Below are 23490 nucleotides of genomic sequence, written 5' to 3'. Positions count from 1 at the left end.
CGACGGCTACACGGCGCTCGCGCTGAGGTCTGACGCTATACAGTGACGATGTCGACGGCGTGCAGCGTAATAGTGAGCGCTGCCTCATTGCGTGTGCGAGTGTCGGCTTGATGTTGCGGGCATCGCCAGCGCGGATTTCTCGTCCTCCGTTGCGCACGCGGTCTGCGTGTGCACGTAAATTCGAAAAAGCAGCGTTGCGCTTTTTGTTCCGTTCAAAGGTTCCTACTAACCAACAATCAAAGTCCGCTATAGGAAGACTGCCGGATATGTGGCCAAGAGAAAAAGAAAGTGCCTCTATCGAGTGAGGGAATAAACTTTATTTCAGAGACCAAGCTGTTGATGCCCGAATTTGGGCGGCCACCCTTTTCCAGGTAGCCTTGGCCCTGTGCTGATAGCCTAGACCTGTTCATCAGCCGTAGCTGGTCCCCAGGACTTGGGCTTCACAGCTGGGCCTCCCACAGGTCTTTGGTTGGTGCTTCGTTAGGCGTTGCCCGTGGATTCTTTTTGCACTCCCAAACCGTGTGCGGTAAAGGGTGAGTGTCGTATTGCAGAAAACACAAATCAACGTTCCGCATAACATCAATTGTCAATTATCCCATCGAGCGCATGAGTTCCTAGAAATGCCTGCAGAGAGAGAGGGAAAGAGAAAACACGTAAGATGCAGAGATTTACCCCGGCTGAACCTCCGGTGACTCAGAGTAGCCGGTGCAGGGTAGCAGGTTATCTATGCTGCACTGGGGAAGGGAAACAGAGGGGACTGAAATACGAGAAGGACAGGAGCTCACGGTATGCACGCACATGCACACAGAATGAAGCAGCATTCATCGTTCAGTTCGTCACAGCGACGATATTAGGCTGGGGCATCTTAAGAAACGAAACAGCGCTTTCGCGGCTTTGTACATCGCATATGTTTTAGGCCATGGTTCCTGGATCTGCCTACTACATGAGGTGCGTCGCCTAAATTCCTTATGCAGAGCTGTGCAAAGAGCAAGTAGTGGCGCGTAAGCTTCTATAAGTTACACGAGATTAACGGATGGGGATGTTATAAGACACATGTGCGTTATTTATTTTTTAATGGAGATAGTACATATAAATGTAGAGACGTAACGAGACGAAGAATATGACATGTTCGCGCGATTTGGACGGTCCCGTTCTTACTCCGTCAACTGCAAAAGTGAACTTGAACAACACTGTGAAGTTCGAGTTAAGGCAACGTCAGACTGACGCATCTAGATGCGACATACAACTATGGATAGCATTTTTTTTTAAATTTGCTTGGTCACAGCAAGAGCATGTGTACGTCATAACGGAGGGAACGAGACAGCATGTTTCCAAATTACGCACGATTGTGACAGCCTTCTCCCCACAGCACGACAGGACTCAACGGCCGTGATCACAAAGACCTTAACCTCTTTCTAAAAACGTCTGCAAATCGCATTTCTGAACGAAATGAAGCCAGACCATTAAGCAGCGTTCGCAAAGGGAAGAAGGAAGTAAAGCAAAAATTGAATGCTCTTTCTTTTTCTTTTGAGGAAGTACAGAATTTTTAGAACTAGCAACCCGCATTCCATAGCGGAGGAACAAGTTATTTCTGGTGAGATTTTTCTATCTTTCTTTGTGTTTTGCTAAATCCCCGAGTACACATGTTGAACGTGACCAGGGTACGGCGAACGATCGAAGAGACGACCGGCGGAGGGTCGAGACGCACATATCGCGAGCACGTTTGTGAACAGCTACTAAGCGTCTCTCGAAGAAAGACAGGACGGCGTATATATATATCGCGCACAACGTGCCTCCGCGCTATACTCCCGTAGGACTCATACATGGCTTCCGGCATACGAGCAGGCCCGCTTCCCTGCGGGAGGCGATAAATGTTTACTTACATGACGGATGTATGTGATGGCGCTTTCCTTTACACCTCCTTCGACTGCCGGCCACGTTCCCGTACCACGCTGCGTCGAGAGATCTTGCAAACGGATAAGGCCCGTTGTCCATCGCTTCGTGCACGGTACGCCCGTGAGCAACAGCATGCGGACCACAGGCTTGCCGATGAACTCGGATTTATCCCTGACACAGACGTACAAGCTGAAATGGACGAATGCACTGGAAAGTTTTCATTGCCATGTTTGGACTGCCGTGCCCAGTTTCGAGTTCATGCACGGGCAGTTGCAACCGTGTAAGAGAAAACGAATGAATCCAGAGAGAGAGAAGAAATGAGGAGGGGGGGGGGGGGTGTTTACTTGTTACATTTATTCGAAATATACAGAAAAATAAACAAAAGAGAAATGAAAGCGTACGAAAAAATAACTTGCCGTTGGTAGGAGCCGGTCTCTCATACGCATCACGCTTAGTCCGGAAGATGCAGGACCTTTTCATCGACTTTCATTACGCATTTTCCTTATTGTTTTTCAACATTGCAATGGAACACATAACAAGCAGATTTTTTCCATGCGTTCTCTGGCATAATGGTATGTTTGCATCGTGTGATTTTAACTAAACATTGTTCCGAAGAAGCACCTTGACTACTTCAATTTCTGCGTATGCATCTTGTATATACTTTCCTGCATTTGCGAAGCATGATCTGCTCGTAAATGCAAATCCGTGCAGCACAACTTGCGAGCGAAGTATCGAGAAAATGTAATAATAGTAGGGTAGACTAGGAGAGAGGTGTCCACGTCGCACAGTCAGGTTTGAATTTGAATCGGCACTAGGCATCCCGACGCGCACGCTGTTCTTTGTCAATGGCGAGAGTACAGCGCCGTCCGCCGACGTCATCGCGGAACGGATACGCTCTATGCCAGGACGAGGCGCTATACCTGCGCTGAAAGTAAATTAAGAGACAGAGTGCAATATTGCCACAAACGCATTATTGTAAAACTTGAACTCTAATATCACGTCGCCACTCTAGTGAAAGTAGGCTTTGACATGTATTGGACTAAAAGGCCTTTGTTGCTTGCGGACACGTTTAGAATTTCATTTGTGGAGTGATTTTCAATAAGCCTTTAAAGATGTATTTCTCAGAGACTCGCAATGCTTCCTAGAGTTATTACTTGGGCTGTGTTCGACAAGATGTTTCTTGTATACGCGTCGCTCACTTGGCTCCGACAACACTCAGATCAACTATTCTCTATGCTTCAACGATCATAGGAAGTTGACCGCCCTTCCACTACTCTGAAGAGGGCGCAAGCGAAGCTTGTGCCGATTTGTTTAATGCTTGTGTTTTAATGTGTATAAGTTTAGTGTAACCTTATTTATTTATTGCTACAGCGTGTGATGAACTGTGTGACTTTTGTTTGTGTAAGTATAGAAGCAGCACAACGCAACACTGATCATTTGTTTTGGTTTTCATTCATTTTTTTTATTATTACATGGTATTGACACTGCAAGTGCTCATGATGACTTTGTGATCACCATGGTACACAGGTACGCAGCTATTTGCTGACGTTTGGCGTCGGTTTGGCGCTCCCTCACGACGAGGTCGGCACGTCGACGACGAACCCTTTCTTGAGCGAGTTCCCGGTGGCGTTCATCAAACGCCGCCTGTTCTTCGGCTGAACGCACGTAGCGCGGCCGCCCCATTGCAGCTCCCATAGCGTTCTGACGCAAGAAACACTCGTCCCTCTCACGTTACCTAGACACGCGACTCCTATTGGCGGAGAGAATGACGTCAGTAGCGTGGTGGTGCAGCATGATTCTCCGTTCAACGGGTCTATTCCTTGTTTTTTTTTCCTTTTTTTAAATAGCATTCCCCACACCTGCGCAGCTTCGAGATCAGCTGGTTTTTTTAGCGTAACATCGCCAGCGCAAGCTAGCGTATACAAGCTTCGCTTGAAAAATGCTTGAAGGGGGTCGCTTGCCGCAACCGATGTAACGAAAACATGTTATAGTATTATCGCTTATATCTTTGCACCCATACTACCCTCGCACCTTGCCTTGGTATCGTTGTGTAGAGGAAAGAAGCTATTAGTCGACCATACATGTGTCACGAGCGCTGATGGCGCTGTTGTCGCGTAGTTACGCATGAAGCGATCGAAGCTTAATGCTCGCGCACGACTTTTAGAGCTCAGCAGTACGTTTGTCCATTCGAGCAGAAACGGTCGCGTTAGAGAGAGCTCACTATGCCATGTTGAGAATTAGTAAAGACTACAAATGTGCAATATGTTGTGAAAATTTTAAGCTTGTTCGACTATTCACCCCTACACCCCGTTATGGATTAGATACCCATTAGAGAGAGAGATAGGAAAGGGGAAAGGCAGGCAGCTTAACTAAAGGGGAAGATCCGGTTTGCTGCCCTACGCTGGGGAGAGAGGGGAGGGGGAGGTAAAGTGATAACAAAGTAGAGATGAAGAAAGAAAGGAGCATAGACATACAATCACGTTCGGTCACTGTCGCCGCATACTGTTACCGCACAGCACAGTAGCACTTGCAACCCTATATACATCTGTTCAGGCTACAGCCGCTTGTCCAATTCTGTTGCCTTTAAAAACTGTAAGAGTGCCCTCGTCGCCCTCTGCTGCGACGACTTGTGATGGCGGCATCTTAATATAAGTTCATCTGTTGGAGGTCTTCGGTCAAAGCGGGCTATCGCGATTGCGAGCGATCGCCTCGGTACGCCTCGTGTGATGACTGTCGTAACGAGGAGATACTCGTCAAAAGGCGTTGAAAGGGTCCAGAACACGTGGTCCGAATGGAGCGCGCTCGAAGCGAGCCGATACAGGTCTATGACAGCGGTTATATGTAATTAGAAACGGACACCAAGGTTAGTGTAAAAAAAAGTCAGGATGGTAAAATATAAAAGAACGCGCGTTACGAGAGCGGTTGGCGCCGAATCACGAAAATTTTCTCGGGTTCAAGAGACGGCGGAGGACTAACACACACGACGCGCACGCTCTTCTTGCGCCCGCGGGGTGGTCGCGGCATTTTACGCTAAGCAAACACTGCGGCCCCATTGTGCTGCATGGCGACGCGTGAGAAGTTCAGCTTCAAGGTTTCAATGGAGCGACGCGTGATAAAGACTCGAGACCACCACTTTTGGGGTGCGCGAAACAATGGCACGTGTTGAGCTTGCTTCTGGCCGCGAGTGGCGCTTCGTGGATGAAGATGTCAAAGAAGAATTGCTTCGTTTTCGACGTTCTGTCGCGGAATAAAGCGAAAAGAAAAATGGGGTGGGGAAACAATGCCAATGCCAATTGAAGCGCTGAGAATAGAGGGCATGCTGCTATTGCATGGATGTTACCCAAAGAAAATCGACGACGCCGTGTCTCGAGGTCAATGCAGAAGCAAACGGAGTAATTGTGCATTGTTTGAGGCAGTATTTATTCCTGTGATGTTTTATTTTAATTTTATATTTTCCCTGAGTCTGTCTGAATGTGCTTGTAGGTTATCTTTATTCCAGAATACTTAGATATCGTTTCCGTTACTGCTATGTGCTACCAAGTGTAAGGGCCTAAGTAATAATAATAATAATAATAATAATAATAATAATAATAATAATAATAATAATAATAATAATAATAATAATAATAATAATAATAATAACAATGATGATGATGATGATGATGATGATGGTGGTGGTGGTGGTGGTGGTGGTGGTGGTGGTGGTGGTGGTGGTGGTGGTCATGATGATGATGACAACGCGCGTTTATTTTTCCCAACTTTTGTACATTCGTGCGAGCACATTTCTGCTGATGGCCGATCCAGGCTAGTAATCGCCTACTGTAGACTGTAGTCAAGAAAATAACGCACCAAACTCTTCAAATCCTGTCATAATAATAAATCCTATTTGATGTGAGACATCAGTATAAAAAGAAAAAAAAAAGAACGACAGCTTTTGCTGCGCGGGTTTCAATTTTGCGTAAAGCGGGTGCATTTAACTTCTCTCGAACCTTCACGGATATTTCAAGCGACGCGAAGTACACGTTGCAATTATGGCCCAAGTACGCTGTATGCTTTCGCTGCTTTAAGCGATGATTATCCAAAATATCATTTGATATCGGTTATACAGTGCGGGCAGGGCGGAGCGTGAACTATAGACGCGGTGACGCTGCGGCCGCAAATACGCCAGAAATATGTTCAAGCGGTTTACCACTGATGTTGGGTTAACGCGCGTAATACATAAGTTTCCCAAATAACTATACAGGCACAGCTTATACCGGCGTCACACGTACACTTCTGATCGCGATTGGGCCTATCGGATTGAGCTTGATCGGGATCGAGTGTTGCGACGTGGTCATTTGCGATCTTGATCTTGCGGGATCCGTATCGGGCCAATCGTGATCCGTGCATCGCGATCAGGCCTCTTGATCGCGATCGCAGGCTGACGGCTGTGCCCTATTCTCAAAACAGTATTCTCAAAACGCTAAAAATAGAAAAGTTAAAGGAACTCAATAAAACGCGTTTAAAAACCTTTTCATCAGCAATAGTAAGCTATAAAATTGAGAGATTGTCCAAATTTAACCATAGCTTGTAAATCTGAATTTATAGCCAAGACATTATGCAGTTCTGAGAGTTGCCGACGATCGGCAGACGATAACAACACGATCCGGATCGTTGTACCGTGGAGCAGCGACCATTGTTGATCGCGATGAAGAAATCCGATCCGATCGCGATCAGAAGTCTACGTTTGAAACCAGTATTTAATGTATTGGGATGCGCAATAGGATAATGCGACTCAAAGCACATTGCCGACCACTCTTCCGAGCAAAAATTCGTCAACTCCACAAGATCTGAATTTAGAGAAGAATGCCCAAGGAAGAAATCAGTGCTCTATCAAGAAGCCAGATACGGTTGTTTTTAAGTTTTACCACCATTTAGCAATAGCTGCTTACCGTGCCATGGAGAAAGACCGCAAAATGTAAAAAAAAAAATAAACACTCGTATATATACTGAATGCTAAACATATGTAAAACAACGTTGCAAATATATCCATTTCGTGTTCAATGTAGAACCAGCGCATGGCATACTCTATGGCAAGCTTCAATAGTCTAAACTGACGAATCCACTATATAGGTAGGCTGAGAAATACACCGTTAAACCTATTCACGCCCTTTTGTTAAATGGTGTAAATCGGTTTACCGTGTAGCGAGAAGTTAGTACCTGTTATTTTGTTATCCACGATTTCCGTAACTCCGCGTATTGACCATGCACGAGCTACACATATGCAGTATACTTACGGCAGCGGAACCTCTTGTTTCACTTAACGTGGCCACACTGCTGCGTCGCAGCAGTGTATAAGTCACGCTTCCCGTGCACTGAATTCGTAAGCTCCACAAGGGCCATGCGCTGCGCATCACTGAACCGTGAAAGTTCACAAGGTTGCAAGCGCTGCAAACGATCGCGATGTCCCTTGCGCGCGCGCGATGACAGCCTTGTTCATGTTCATGTTTGTCAGCCTTGTTTCGAGGCGTGGTGTTTGCCATAGCTTCACGCTGTTTTGGTCACTGTTTTGCCGGCGCCCAAAGAAGGGGCCTTGTTCGAGGGACCTTGTTTACGAACCTGCGGCGGAGGTCGGAAGGTGTATACGACTTGCGTGCGCCGACTTAGTCGACCGTTCGTTCAATATGACTTGATGTTCGTTCTGCCGTGAAGCGCGGGTCATCACGGCATGGCTGTTGGAACTCGGCGCTTCTTATTAACTTGTTGCCCCAATTACTTATACTGCGCAGGACGAGATTAGGTCTCGCGTGTCCCCTCTAATCATAATGGGGCGTGCGATTGTGGCGAAAACAGTCATTTGCCTCTGCATAATTTCCTGCTTCTTTTGTTCTTTTCTCCCGGAATAGAAATGCTCGTAACCCTCCATGAATGTTCGTGCATGGGGCCTTGCATAGGTGGAAAGTTTTCATTTTTCCGGGTGGGGAGGGGGGCGACCAGCTTCGCGAAGCCCATATATATATATATATATATATATATATATATATATATATATATATATATATATATATATATATTACAATTAATAACAGTTGCACTTCAAGAAACTTCGTTTCACTCTGGAGTGACGGCCTTATTGAGTACATGCCCCTATCCTCCGAATTACTTCGGAGCGGGATCGGGCCCCGGAGTCCCCTCGGCGCTTATGGGGCCTCGTATAGTTCGTGAGCGAATATATATATATACGCAGGATGTCCACTGTGGGAGTTATACAGGGTCACAGAAGTGTTTCCCTGACTACAAACATGCAGAAGGCTGAAAATATGACACATATGTACACGTATCTTTTATCTTGAAGTGCAGGTAATGTATTCTAGTTCTTGTGTTGACACATACAATTATTAAATTTCGACGTGTGCTCTTTACCTTGTCCGAAGAATATCGAGGCCACATCCCAATTCCATCCGTGTGTTGGTAAACATTTCGTGAGGGATGGATGTTATGACGTCAATAATGCTGCTCCGTAATGCTGCGATGTCGATCACTGGTGTTTGGTAAACATGTTCCTTGGCATAACGCCAACGAAAGAAATCCAATGGTTTTATGTCCGCTGCATGCTTGTAATCAGGGAAAGACTTCTGAGACACCCTGCATTATAGTACACTATACTATATGATACTGATATTTCAGAAAATGGCATACAGTTCGAACGCACACAAAGACTTTAAAACAGACGAAAATAGATGCGCATGCATTTTAACGGGCGCTCGATGAAAACGCAATGAAACACACTTTTAGTGCGCTACTTTAACCACAATCAGCCTATAGCGTTTAATGAGCCCGGAGCGTATCTGGTTAACCGCAGTTTCAGGGAAAATGCGTGAGAACGAGCCTGGTGACGGCAAGTTTCCGTCCACTTTCTGAACAATCGGCGTTTAACCCTGACCCAGAATGCGCTGAATTGCATGCGCAGCTTGTTGTTTAATTTTACTGCAGAGATTAGATAGATGAATAGATGAATGGATTTACTTAGAAGCGATAATTTGTTGTCTATCATACTGTACATACCGTATGCAGTTGTGACACCACAACGTGCCTCGGTATGCGCAGTTATAGCACGCAGCGTTTGTTGTGAAAAATGCCCAGCGTTCAGGCGTCTATTTCTACCATAGGTAGCTTATGACGTAACAGCATTTAACCTTACTGCTTACGTATAAGCTCTGTTGGGGCTCTCGCCTAACCACTCTAGCGCAATATATGCATTCTCAATTCTGACGTCATTACCTTGCGCAGCATGCGAACAAGAACTTAGATCCGCTAACCGCAGTGTAGACTCCTTTCTTTCGTTTTGTTTTTCTTTTCACATAACTGTAGAGATGGCCGAGTCGTGCTCGCTTATTTTTGGAAGTCAGAGTCGAGGTCCCGTATTTATCCTCATAACGTCCGGAAATAGTCGCCCACTTTTGAGTTGCGCACCGCCATCTGATGGCCGGAGTTAACTGAGCGTATCCTCTCTAAATTTCCTTATCGAACCAACAAAGCGTGCACTTTTTTTTTTGTTCTGTATACTTTAGCGTTCCGTCAAAGGAAGAAAACGAGAATCTGATGTGATTCCTCCGCACGCATGCCGAGTCTCAATTCTTTTGTGTGCTCGCGCTGCTGTCGGGGTGGCCGCCGGAGTTATTAAAGAATCTTCTTCCTATTTCGGGTGCGTGCAAACCCGGAACCTTTATTATTTTATATCCTTCCTCGTAGGGAGACCTCCCAGCACGCCGTCTCATTCTTACTTCCTAAATCGTCTCGTATATTTCTCCCAAGAGCTTCGTTTCTACGCCTGGTACGATAACAGCCAGCTGGGTACGCGCACGCATTTAATTTCGGCGTTTACTCGTATGATAAGGGCACGCGAACGGGCGCGCTCTAGAACACACACGTGCACCGAATGCGCGCACGTACGTGAATACAAGCACCCGCATGCAAACTCGTACGCACACATGGTTGTACCAGGCGTTCATAGATGAACGCGCATGGACGTCTACATACATACACCGTTACGTAGGTGTGTGCGTGCGTGTGCGTGCGCGCGTGTGTGTGTGTTAAGCATGTGAAGCCTGTGAAGCCTGTGGCTAGGCTGACCTCTCCAGAGCCCAATAACGTTTTTGCCTCTCCATCTCACTCACGCACACTCACACGCATTGAAAAGCACGCATGCATGCACACGCACGCGCAAGCGCATGGAGGAGGTACATGTGCAGATTCACATATCGCACACTGTACGCGGACGGCATCTGTATTTTGGAGCGCGGCGCGTTCCCGCAGTACCACCCAGCAACGTCTCCAGGGAGCGCTGGCAAGTATATTGGCCTATCTAAATTCAAGGGGTCTGAAATTGTCCCCCTATAAAAGCGTTGCTATGGCTTTCACGCGAAGACGTATTAGAAGATACCCACTAGTGTTGGGCGGTTTCACCCTTCCGTACGTCAAGACGCAAAGGTTTCTTGGAGTAATGATCGATAGGAAACTCGCATGGTCGCCTCAAGTGAAAGAAACTGAGTGAGTAGATTTCCTCGGCGTCGCACGAATTCCGATTTTTAGCCGGATCACAGTGAGGCAGCAACTGTCGATAAAGGGTGCTCCTCCGTAAGGCCTGCGTCGACGAAACACTACGGTATTACTGATCCTACGCAAGATGTCTCCCACGAGAAAGAGAAAACTTGAGGCAGCACCAAACAACTGTCCTCGAGCATGTCTTGGCCTTCCGAAGGGGTCGTCTCACTTAGAAACTGTAGCAGAAGCTGGATGCCTGTCTCTTGAAGTGCTATCATCGCAGGAAACACTTGGGATTCACCTCAGACGCGTCGTTCATACGAATACCCACTTTTCAAAGGATAATTCTAGAACCCGTGTACATCTAGCTTTGGGCAGGTCGTCGGAAGCATATCTTAATGAGGGCAGCATTCCGGGCATGTTAGTAATCCATTACTCAAGTAATATTGCGCAACAAAAAACGACATGGACGTAAGAAAAGTAAGAGAAGGCGCTTGGTGTGTCTTCTCTTACGACCGTGTCGTTTTTTGTTGTTCAATATTACTTGAGCGAAGCATATCTATTTCTGTTCCTGCTCAGGCGTCACAAATTATGTCACAAAACATATCACCCTAGACACTGTCACCATTGGAAATCGTGCCATATACGTATCTCTGGAGTAAGTGTGAGAAATAAATTGCCTCAAACAGTGACCCATCAGACAGCATTGGAATACATGCGCACAGAATACGCAGCCGTAAATTACATTGTCACAGATGGCTGTACATCTCAACGCCGCTCATCGTGCGGAATTTCTGTGCCTTCTACGGGGCAATGATTGTCGTTTCGTCTTGGGCGAGCGACATCATTTACATCAGCTGAGCTATATGGCATTAAGGAGGCCCCTGTGTACGTACTTCGACAGCAGCCACAAAACTCATGGGTGACATTCACGGATTCAAAAGCAGCCCTACAGAGTATGTGAAACAGGCAGAAGCGATGTAATAACCAACCTTCACATTGCCTATCTTCACCACAAGGCTAAGATTGCGGGGCATTGCATAACGTTCCTGTGGATACCTGGTCAGGCTGTCATTTCGGGAAACGAAAAAGCGGATGAAGTTGCCCGGAATGGACTCCAGTACAAAAATTTCAGAATATTCAGAAGCCGATGCTTCGAACATGGCAAAAAAATATGCCTATTAAGAAAAGACCGCACCTGGAATCTGTCGCTTCACCAAGATAGCTTTCTGCGTTATATTGACCCAGAAATGAGATGGAACATTCCATGACCACTTCCTCGACACATAGAGAAACAGTACCATCGTCTTCGACTGAACGAGGCATACACGAGCAAATATCTGTACCGCATAGGGCGTACCACCAACCCCTACTGTGATAACTGTGGTATCTTAGAGACAGTGGAGCACATATATATACTACTTGAATGCCCCGCGTACCGCGATGAGAGACAATTTTTTAGCGACAAATTAAAATAATGTTCTACGATACGCTAACGCTACCCAGCATCTTAGGTCCAATGCCCGACCCTTCAATATAGCAGCGGCTTTTGGATTTATTGTTCAAATATCTGTCAGAAAATCGTCTAATTGAAAAGGTTTCAAGCTTCCCCATTTCATATAGAAAAGCCTGCATTTACTCGCCATCTCACTTTTAAATATTAGTACATTTCATATTTATTTATTTATTTATTTATTTATTTATTTATTCGTTCATTCACTCTCTGGTGGAACATTAATCCCATCCTCCATCCCTATACAGATTAGCATGGCAGCGGTTGTATACGCGCCGGTAAAAATGTTTTTCTAATAAAGAGAATCTCTCTCTCTTTCTCACACACACACATACACACACACATACACACACACACACACGCACACGCACACACATCGCGCATGAACTTACTCACACATACACACATACCGACCAGCGCAAGCTAGGAACAAGGACAGTATACGTTGATTTCGCCCGCACACACACCTGCACGCAGAACGCAATGTTCGGCGAGTCTCTGTAGGATTCCGTCCGGGTATACAGCTAACTGTTGCGCATTTTGCCCGTCGTGAAGCAGAACTGGGCAGCCAGGGAAGAACTGAAACAATGCCCGAGAATACGACGAAAAGGTCACGCCGTGCTCGCTCGCTCGCTCGCTTGTCCAGCGGCTTCTTCCCCTGGTGCAACGTCAGTGTGTATATATATATACACGTATATACGCACGCACACATAGCGGGTCTCATTTCGTGACGTAACGCTTCTCTGGCTGTTGGCTTCGTCGTATGGTCGACTTCGTGCGTGCAAGTTGGCGTCTTTTTTTTCGTTTTTTTTCTTCTTTCTTTATTTCTTTTTCTTTGTTTCGAGCTCTCGTGCCCTGAGCTTCCTCGCTTTCTTCTCTTTCTTCTGTAATTCTTTCCGTTGCTGCTCTTGTTTCTGTATCCATGCGCCGTTTCCATTTTTGGTGGAAACGGGAAGGGCCAAAGACGGTGAGGGGGGGGGGGCGGCGAGTACAAGTCCCGGCCTTTCTTTCTCTATTATTACATCGTTTCGTTCCTTTCTGCACGCTCACCTAGGTTGCCGTCATCGTTGTTGTCGTGACACAGAAACCTCCGAGGCGCTCGGCGTTGGGTCGCCTTATTTTCTTTCTGTTTTTTCTTTTCCTTCTCTTATTCCTTCTTCCTGCATGTGTGCTTTGGTTCTGAGTTCTCCCATTGACAGCATTGTGTATCTTCATTTTGGCAGCAAAGCGGAAAATTGAGAATAAAAAGAAAAAAAAAAGAGAGCGGCATTTGTGCGCCCTTGCTCCCCCTTTCCTGGATTTTACAGCGTCCTCATTGGAGAATGGCGTCGTAAAGTTTGGACGAGGGCTGTGCGGTTGTCGACCGATTTCAGGGGCCACTTGCGAGGCGGCGTGTTTCCTGCTGTGTTGAGTTACAAGGGCAAGAAATAATTGAAATGTCTTAGAGTGCTGAAGGAAGTGCTATAGCGCAAATGTAGGTGTATTGCGCGGTTGTCCCCTTGCTTTAAAGTGTCAAAGCCCAGGTATACAAATCAAGATTGATCAACGAAGCGATAGCGGATGAAGCACACGATACCTGCTGTCTCTGGCTGTCGGCAATGTCGGTTGATAAAACCGCGCGCGCGACGTATCGTATACGAGAAGCGTTGTATTGAATGCGCTATAGAAGTTGAACTGATTGTTCTGGGGGTTTTACCTTCAGGAAAAAGTAAGCTTTCTTTTTTCTTCCGAACGTGTGCCCCAATTCTCTAACAAACGTTTAGGTTAGACGCCTCTGGGAAGTGCACGAACTTCCCACATACGTGCGTACGCGCGCTTTCTTGGACTTTCTTTTATGCATATCTGTTTCAGTTTACGCTGCGACGAGGTGTGTGTGTACATATAAATCACAAAAGAATAAACGCGACGTACGTAAAAACACGTTCTTTTTTACTGTTAAATGTTTCCACTGACGAAGGCTGGTGCCCACCAGCCGAGACGTCTGATAGTAAAAAAGAACGTGTTTTCACGTATGTTGTGTTTATTTATATTGTGCTATACCAACGCAGCGAGTGTGTTTTTTTTTTTTCGCCGCCATAATTATATATAGATGTGTGCCATCTATACCGAATGCGCCATCTACTCGTTATCCACGTAATAGAATAAGCAGCGAAAAAAAGATTTACTTGAATCCAGAGAACAAATCAAGGGCGCCGCCGCGTCATACTATCGGTGCCAAGGAGGCCGACAAGGCGATTTGCGGCAGTATAAGCTGCTTTTATTAAGTGTACATAAAAACGCTTTCTCTACGGTACCTCCTTGTGCGCGTTCCGTTTTCATTGACCATGCACCTCAAGCTTCTCTCTCCACTTGGCTTCGGCTTGTAGTCATTCACTGTTTTCCTGTATTTTCTCTTTCCTAACCTCTTCTGCGGCTAATCACGGTATATGTCGAAGGAGCGAAAGGAGAGTCAGCGAGATCGCCTGATCTGAATAGCACGTAATATTTTCCTCGTTATCTTATTGTTGTGTCATCAGGACCAAGATAATTCAACACTGCGTTACAAGCTGATTATCGATTTGATTGCTGGGTTAAGCGGTGAAGTATCGTAATGGCCGTAGCACAAATCGATATGCATTATATAAAAAAAGAAACAAAGAACCACAGAGCTATTTTGCTGTAGTCCCACTCTTTTCGTACCGAGTTGGGTAATCGCCCACGTGACTACGGCCGCACTTTGACGAGACATGTTTCTTTTTTTTTTTCATGTTCCTCAATTTTCTTACAGGACATCGAGCGCGTGTACGCGCATGGTTGTATTTGGTGAAATGCTAGAGGGCGTGCGGAGAGACCTACCGCTCTTTCAAGAAGCAAGGACGCCAATTTCACTTGCGGCTGCACGCCACCGTCGCTCACTTGGCCTCGAGCTCAAAACGCTGTCCGCGGCTACCGACACTCTCTGTCTTCATCTCTCCATCGTTTATGGCCATTTCAGACAGGCAGTCTTTATGCGGGGGACACATACGTTCCATTGTGCACGAGCTGCGATTCTTTGTTACGACCGAAAAAGGCTGGAAAAATAGAGGAACAATGTCGAATACGAAACGGCGAGCAGGTTATACTTAGGGCATAAGACTATGTACTGCATGGACGCATCGGATCAACTGGAGTGGATGTGCGCGCACTCGAGTGCTAACCGGTACAGTTGACGTTAAGCAAAACGGGGTTCAGCGTGCATTCTCTCCGTGTTTGTATCGGAGCACGAGGGCATGCTATTGCTATAGATATCACTTGGTTTTTAGTACATAATTACCACTGCTTGAAGGCACATCCACGAAGAAAAACATGCAGAGGCACAGGTTGTATCGGTATGTTTCTCCTGTCCTGCTTCTTAACTTGTGTCAACCAGATGGCAGGCGTTACCATTCCCCATTGGTCTGATCGGTGAGGATAGCAATAGAGCAGAAGTTTGCGACGTTTGCCTAGTTGGTTCAATATGACTTTCGAACATAGAGGAAGGAAACGAAATGGGCCCCCTAACGTCACTTCGTGAAGCCGGATGTGAAGGTTTCTCAACCTAGGCGAACCACCTTCCTGCTTCCCCTATTCGTACACTTTCGGTCGCATCCTTTCCCACCAGCCGATCCAGAAGTTTGTCTCGCCTTCGCCGCACAGGTGTGCCGTGCAACCGAGATTGCATTGCAGTGATTGCAGGACGCAGCTTCAAAGAAAGCGTTACAGTTCACTATAAAAGCGTTATACGAACACAGGATGCGCACTGCCAGTGTTGACATGCAGCTCCGTGCGCGGTGCAAGCACAGGCATGCCAACGGCTGCCAACGGTCGCGAACAGAGGTGCAGTTGCTACGGTAGCGTTGCTGTTTCCACTGCTTCTTCGCGAAAGTGACACTCTAATTCCGCCACACTTTCTCCAACGCAGCCGCAGCCACCCCAACAGTGGGGCTTACCGACACCTCCCCAAAGCTCTTCATCCTCCTTGCTTTTGACGGTAGAAGAACGCAGGATATGAAGACGGACAGAAGAAACGAACACGCACCACGATCCGCTTCGTAGTGCGCGTTCATTCGTTCGCTCTGTCCTCGCTTCAAGCTTTCCCACACTCCTCGCGTCCTCCCTGTCGGTTCTGTCTCTCTCGTTTTCTCGAGCCGCACTTGAAACTGCTCCACGGCGACTCCAGCCTGACGCGAGCTGCTTCTTATAAGACACTCTCTGCCGTTTCCAGCAACCCGCCGATTCCGAGACGTGCAGCCATCGTCGCCACATTTTTAGGAGACTCGGTCGCCCATTTTGTTCGCCTAGCTCGCGCGCCGCGCGTCGTTAGGAGGGCGGAGGAACGGCAGAGCGGAACGGCTTTCTTTTTTTTTTTTTTTCGGCACGCCTCGTTGTAGGCGACAACGACAAGTGCGTCCCACTCTCGGCGGTGGCGACGACGCTGTCTTTTTCCGCCCTATATTGCACGCCGTGAAGGCAGGCGTGTGTAGCGCCACGTGCCAGCGACACCTCCTTCGTAAGGCTATTTTCGAGGCCGCTTAAGGCTGCGCTTCTTCTCCTTGTCCTTCTTTCTTTCTTCACACATTTCTTTCTTTCATTCTTTCTCTTTTTTTGACTGTTTGTCTCTCCCTCTCTCTCTCTCTCTTTTATGACCTGCCTTTATAAGGGAGGTTATAAAGCGGAAGCGATGTCCGTTGCATAGCCGTGTAATGGATCTACGTTCTGTCAGAGCACAGATATAACACCCGCCGTGGTTGCTCAGTGGCTATGGTGTTGGGCTGCTGAGCACGAGGTCGCGGGATCGAATCCCGGCCACGGCGGCCGCATTTCGATGGAGGCGAAATGCGAAAACACCCGTGCGCTTAGATTTAGGCGCACGTTAAAGAACCCCAGGTGGTCAAAATTTCCGGAGTCCTCCACTACGGCGTGCCTCATAATCAGAAAGTGGTTTTGGCACGTAAAACCCCAAATATTAGCACAGATGTAACGGCGCCCATTGAGTTCACCGTTCACGCGCTGCCCTTACAAAAATTAATTTAGACAGTCTGTAGATTACACAGACATTTCGTCGACCACTTTGTCTTTTTAGAAACTTGTCGTCTTGATTACATGATGCATATAAAGTGTCTATAACAAAAGTATTTAGCAACGTGTGTCTTATTTGGTTTGCTGCCATCTGTAGGTATGTGGACAGTTCGTTTTGCAGAACGCCGGTAGATATAAGTCGAAAAAATATCAGATGTTCCTTCTTATAAACTCATCCTAACGATATCATGGCTATATGCTGTCCATAAACCGAATGAATTAACAAGTGTACTTTCCTTATTCTGTTGCGGCCTTGTAGATTCCTTAACGTCTATTTCGCAGAAAGTGAATGAATACTATAGTCTACAAAGTACCTCTGGAGCCCCACAAGTCGACGCACTCCTTATGTACAAGTTATATAGAAATGCAAGTTATAGAACGAAGACTGCCATAAAGATTCTAAGGCTGCTGTCTGCACGCCAGAAAGCACCTATTTATCAGCTGAGAAACATAATCTGTGCTGAGTATATTAAATATTATACTAAGAGGTCACGTGTTACAATGGCCCCTTTTAATATAAGCGTTAATACTTCTGCGCAGTCGTTCTCTATGAAATACCTAAATATGCGCGCACTATAGTCGGTTTATAACATCTTCGTGCGAGACACACAACTTTTTTGAAACATGGGTGACTCTCAGAAATGCTTCTTAAATGAGCAGCGATTCTGGACCTTCCTCGCATGTCAGGGGAGGTATTCTGTTAGAGTCCACTTAGTGGACTGTCCATTTCAGCCGCTGCTGATTGGATGCAGCTGTACGAGCGAGCAGTATACGAGTGGCCCTGGCCATGTCAGGAACGGCCGAAATGAACAGTCCACTAGGTGGACTCTTGCAGAATACCTCCCCAGATTTCACTTGACTTTATGTTAAACGCTTACGCGCCATCTGGCCGTAACGTTACTTGAAAGAGAAAAAGAGAAATCAGCGTAAGATTCTGCCAACTATACTCGAAGTTGCGAAGTGCCATCTTGGTGTAACGGGGTGTTTATTAGCACGTTCTGACTCAAAAAGACAAAGTCCCAAACTAAGCCTCGCGCGACAAACTTCTCCCAGTTGCTTCGTAAATGCCTGTCGCTCCTGTCATGCATGGATGACTCTTCGTGTGCAGTCAACTCATCGAGACGCCCCGCGGGCGAAGGCCACCGGGACCACGCGACACCCACGGCCCAGTTTACCCAGCCGGTCGTTACAGATTCCTCGCCCTTCAAAGACGACTCCTTGTGCCGCTCTCCGGGCGTCTCGCCTCCGACTTCTCGCAAATGTTGGCGTTGGCGGCGCTCCGTCACTTAGGCATTCCGCAGGCGCTGTGCGCATAGGCGCGTGAGTTCGGAAACTGTTCCGAGGAGTCAGAGGGTTCTCTAGGTGTCAAGGTTGTCGCCGCTTCGGGCGTGCTCTCCAGCGCGAACAAGTAAAGGCATAATCCGAGAACGCCACGTGCTGCAGTTTTCGGGTAAATCTACTGTTGTACTAGAGCACGGAGACGGTTTCGTGAGGCGCAAATGTGCTTTTGAGCGAAAACTGCATGTATTTGGACGGCACGTAGTGACGGATACGCACGGGCCTGTTCGTACGTACTCGCATAACGTACCACAAACACTCGTCTTTTAGAAGCTGGTCGCAGTGACTGGTTCGTATCCGATGATTCGTACCTTCTGTTATGTTGACTTTTGAAGAATTTGGCTATTTGGGCGGTGAAATGAAGGCCTTAGACACGTCTTACGACCAGTTGAAGAACACTTTGGTTAACGGTTGACACCGTTAACCAAAGTGGGGTGTACATACGCGATTATAGATTACGCCTCTTTCATGGGCGGCTGATAGCTCAAGTAGGATGCCAGAACTTGAATAAAGAAAACATTCATTGCGGCGCAGCAGCCGCTGCTTTAGGATATGCATGCGTTTCGAGTATGTACAACCTTTGTTGAAAGTGTGCAGGCTACTCCACACGAACGTCCAGTATGTTGCTCGGCTGTGTGGTGCAGTTCCCATGGCGCTATTGATACCCCCGACCTATATGGATGCTGGGTGCGAGGGTTCTTTTCATCTCCCAGGGCGCTGGAACTTACAGCACACAATGGGAACTCCCTTAGGAGCGTGTAGTCAGCCTGGCGGTCGCAGGCAGCGTACCCCGTATACCTTTAGCGATGAGCGTACACGCAGTCAACCGCAAATAGTTTACTTATCACAGTATTTTAGAAAACGTTGTCTTTCGGAGCAGCCTGCAAAACAGTAGTCAGTAAAACCGCACATCACAATGTTGTGCGCATATTCCAGTAGAGGTTAGAAATGCGAATACCAGACTGCGTTGTGAGGCTGCTGGGATATTCAGCTGTTTTTTTTTTTTTCAGATCTCGCGGTCTTCTGTGGTCTTTAGTGTTGTTTTGCAGTTGGCTGTGCATACGCACCGGAGTATGATACGCCACACGTTCTACCACAGAACGAAGCATAGCAGCTGAGCCCTGTTATTAAACCATCACGCTGGTATTGTATCCTTCAGCTAAATTGGCACAGGAAGGAAGAGAGAGAGAGAGGACCAGCGGAGTAAGTCACCGGTAAACTGAAATTGTGAAACATGCTTACGAAACTTCATTCTCACGCCGCGAATGCGTAATTGCTCTATATAGCGTAATTTCGTTCAGACCAATTTTCTTCCGGAAGTTCGTGTATAAGCATAGCTCCCCTCAGTTCCAGCTGTCGTGTTGCCGATCTCATGACGACACCCCCCCCCCCCCCGCCCCTTTCCTTCCGCCTTGCTACTATGCCTCTGAAATACCTATTACGAATGCATAATGGGGGAGGGGAGCGAAATAAGAAAGAGCGAACAAAAAAAAAAATGCCCAAGAAATTAGGTCTGATTCAGCGAGCTACCTCCGCAGCAGCAGCAGCGGCAGTTCTCGTGTAAGCGCGATGCCGTAACCGTCGCATAGCAAAAACAAAGCCGGAAAGGAACAGAGACTTGCGTTATCTCACGTGGAGCCACTCTTCCTTTTGTACTTTTTTCCCTTTCTTTTGTTTCTTTTCCCTGCTACTTCTCGCGCACCGGCATCGCACGCGTAAACCACGCTGTTCTGGGAGAGGAATGGATGAAACAAAGGCAACGCAAAAAGAACGTAAAATGCGCGCAGGAGGAAAGGCTGCAAAAGAAAATCGCGGCGTGATGCCTCAGCGCGGCGCCGTGGGGAGCCGCCAACGAGCGCCAGATAGTTCCCACGCTTAGCGTGCCTCGCGTAGATTGTGGCCCTCGCGTCGTCGAGTCCTTTTCGGCAACCGTGCAGTCACGCTCGCCGGCCTCGGCGTGTGATGCCCAGCGCGCGCCGGGAGAGCGCTAACTTCGCTTGGCCGGTTTGATTATGCGTGTGCTGTGCGGGCCGCGTGCGGTCGACGCCAGCGGCGGGAACCGGACTCCGCATAGAGGGATGCCTCGAGAGGAAAGCGCGCCCTGTGTGTCTACTGCGGGAAAAAAATCGGTTGGACACGCGCGTATCTTCTCGTGAAGTCGAACAATACTCGGCTCCCTTCTTTGCCTTATAACACGCGGTGAAGAAGGACGGTAAAGGGTTTGGCTGTTTCCACAGAAGCTGGACAGCGGAGGGGGAAGAAGCGAGAATGAATCCTAAAGAGGACACGCATAAACGGTTGTTTACGACGCTTACATTTTGCCATAGTTTCGAAACATCGTGATCACCGTCACTGTCGCCGTCGTCGTTTAGGTCCGCTGCTGGACCAAGGCTTCTCTCACAGATTATCGGTTACCTCTGTCCCGCATCAGCTGAACTCGTACTTTGACTACAAAATTCCTGGTCTAATCTCTTCGTCTTTGCGGCCCTCCACGGCTATTCATTCCCATAGCGTTGCCGTATTATAGGCAACCGATTATATATACGCATTGCATGGCCTGCCCAACCCCACGTTTCCTCTTGAGACGTCTCCACAATACATTTCACGTCTATTACATGCTCGTGCCGTTAAACGTTACGATTATCATTTCTGTTCGATCGCTTCGTGCTCGCCCGTTGCCTTTATTTGGGGTTCCTTTGCTATCTGCAATCACAAAATATTTATCGTAAGAACGATCAATATTTTCGAAACGTTCAAATCCATTCTGCACGTGATCATGCCTGGAGCCAGGCTGAGCGCACCTGTAAATCCTCCATGGCTTTCAATCCCATGGATAACGAAAGCACGTGACCTTTACGATCCTCAGGTTCCGCGCGCCAAACGTGCTACAGAAGCCCTGACGCAAGGCCCAGCGACACATGCCGTCATTTTTCTAGTGGCTTAGAAACATACGTGAAAGACTGTCAGTATTACTTCTCAAACGTATACACGCTCTCCCTCCAGCACCCCCTTCATTTCTGCCTTTGGTACAATGTCCAGTGGGACTTTGTTCGGGGTGCGTTGCACTGACAGGCGTCCAGGACCATCCTATAAGAGAAGGCAGCTCGTGTACCGTGGTATCATGCGTAGCTGGCTCAGAAAATAACGCGAATATCGTTGCAATTTCTGAAATAGACTGACTTCGGTGAGGATTTCGAGACACGGTGGGTGCATCCAGATATACCCGTATAGTTTTTTTTTTTCCCACTGTATACCTCCTTCTTTCTTAACTATACGTTTCGACGAGCGCACACAGCCAAACGGTATCAAGATCGTGTTTGACTGCTTCTGCCCCTTCTTGCAAACATTTTTCGTCTTTGTTCATGAGCGTTCGTCTTAACTCACTGGCGTGGTCAGTCCTGCTAGTTTATGAAAACAGACATTCAACTTTTTCTGTAGTTACGAGGGCAGCGCGGGCTGAGAACACTCGACCATAGCCTTACTCAAGTTTTCTCCAACGCTACTGCTCAGTGACCATGAACCAAAGAAACATTAAACTATGCGTGTATATATGAAGCGTTTTGTTTGTTCACTCAAGAGAGAGAGAGATGAAGAGGAAAGACAAGGAGGTTAACCAGATACCAGTCTCCGGTTTGCTCAAAGCTTTCGTAATAGAAACGGAATTCAAAGCCTTTATAATGCGATGCCACGTGGGCCTGGCGCCATGATCGATATCTCAGTTTTTAAAGGCTGCCTATGTCAGTTTTGTTTGCCCTCTCTCATCACCATATCGCTGTATCGATCACCGTCATCGACGTTCAAGATCGACGCTGCGCGTCACGGGACTTAACGGGTCTCATAAATGACCGGGCCCTCGTTATGGCGCGCGACCAACACGCGCCGTCCGAGGGGAAAACAAAAATCTAATTCTGGCAGCCGAGACGTCACAGCAGCTGCGCGGCGAGTCCGCGTTCCACAGGACGCGTTCTCCTTCTCTTGACACGCGGCGTGCCTACCGGTGCATTCCTTCCTTCCGAACAGGCCGTGCGTCTCTCTTATACGTGACGCAACATGTTGTTGCTATAGCATGCCGAGTGTGAGAAACGTGTGCTGCCTGCCTTGTTTTGGCGGCCGCGAGAGCGCGATGCACTCCTTGTCTTACAGAATGTCTCCGCTTGCCGAGTTTCTCACGTCGCGAAGCAACGGCCGCTGCCATGCGCGCGCGACGATGTTGACGGCCTTATACACTTACTGCGCAGAATGGCCGGATGACTGGAGTGAACCGTGGACATGGCTTACTGCAGAGCGAGAGAGTGCAGCCGATGTTTACAGTTGCACTTTCTTTCTTCTCTTCTGTTATCGTCGTCGTCATCGTCGTCGACGTCTGGTTACTGTGACGTCATTTATAGATTGTATTACTTTACGAAGGAGTGAGGCTACTTGATAAAGATGCGCACTTTATAGCGCTCAAATACATTATGAAACAGCACTGACTCAACGTGCAACAACGCTTTACGTATGCCTGTGTGTGAGATAAAGAGAGAGAGAGAGAGAAGAAAAAGAAGAGATGCAGGGAGGTTAACCAGGTTGCACCTGATTTGCAACCCTACACTGTGTGCAAAAGGAAACGGAGAGGGAGAGGAAAAATAAGTAAAGTGCGCGTGCACACACAGACCCTTTCCCCGCACAATCAAAGGCGCTCACAGAGTTCAGTCGTGTTGAAAAAGCGCAGGACCCCACAGTGGATTCCCCACTCGCTCACGCTCCAGTTTCCCTTCCGTCAGCCACCACGTGCAATGACCACTACATCTTATCATCTTATTTAAGCAGCAATGATCGCTTAAAAACCAAGAAGAAGTATTATCTAAAAAACCAGCGACTAGGCTACCTCGACCGCTGGTGACCACGAAGCTTCAGGACATTTGTGGAGCTACGCTATGGCGAACGAAAAAGAAAAGTGCATGGCCGCGTGCTCGAGCGATAAAACTCTCTCATAAATCAGGTCGCCTGATAAATCGGGCCGTATACACTGAAACCTTGGCTGCATTTCTGCGTTGCACCACGAATACACGCGCGTGACTGCGGGCGCCGCTGGTTCTTTTTTTTTTCTTTTTGCGTCGCGAAGAGGTCAGGCGCATGCGTTTCGATGTTGTCCACGTCGAAGA

At 47.6% G+C, this 23490-nt stretch overlaps 1 protein-coding gene and 1 long non-coding RNA gene across 2 annotated transcripts in view; one reads left to right on the top strand and one right to left on the bottom strand.

Annotated features, from left to right (window-relative positions):
• LOC135920702 (rho GTPase-activating protein 20-like) overlaps positions 1–23490 on the top strand; it is a 712294-nt gene that overhangs the window by 9993 nt on the left and 678811 nt on the right. The gene's annotated exons all lie outside the window — the stretch shown is intronic.
• LOC135920707 (uncharacterized) lies at positions 298–22675 on the bottom strand. Its single transcript, XR_010570289.1, has 3 exons — positions 22578–22675; positions 1884–2085; positions 298–624 (listed from the first exon to the last, which is right to left on the bottom strand). It is a non-coding gene; the product is annotated as an uncharacterized lncRNA (long non-coding RNA).

The sequence above is a fragment of the Dermacentor albipictus genome, chromosome 5 (genome assembly GCF_038994185.2).
Source record: "Dermacentor albipictus isolate Rhodes 1998 colony chromosome 5, USDA_Dalb.pri_finalv2, whole genome shotgun sequence".
NCBI lineage: Eukaryota > Metazoa > Arthropoda > Arachnida > Ixodida > Ixodidae > Dermacentor > Dermacentor albipictus.
The sequence above is the reverse complement of the archived record's forward strand: the minus strand, read 5'-3'. Positions and strand labels throughout refer to the sequence as shown.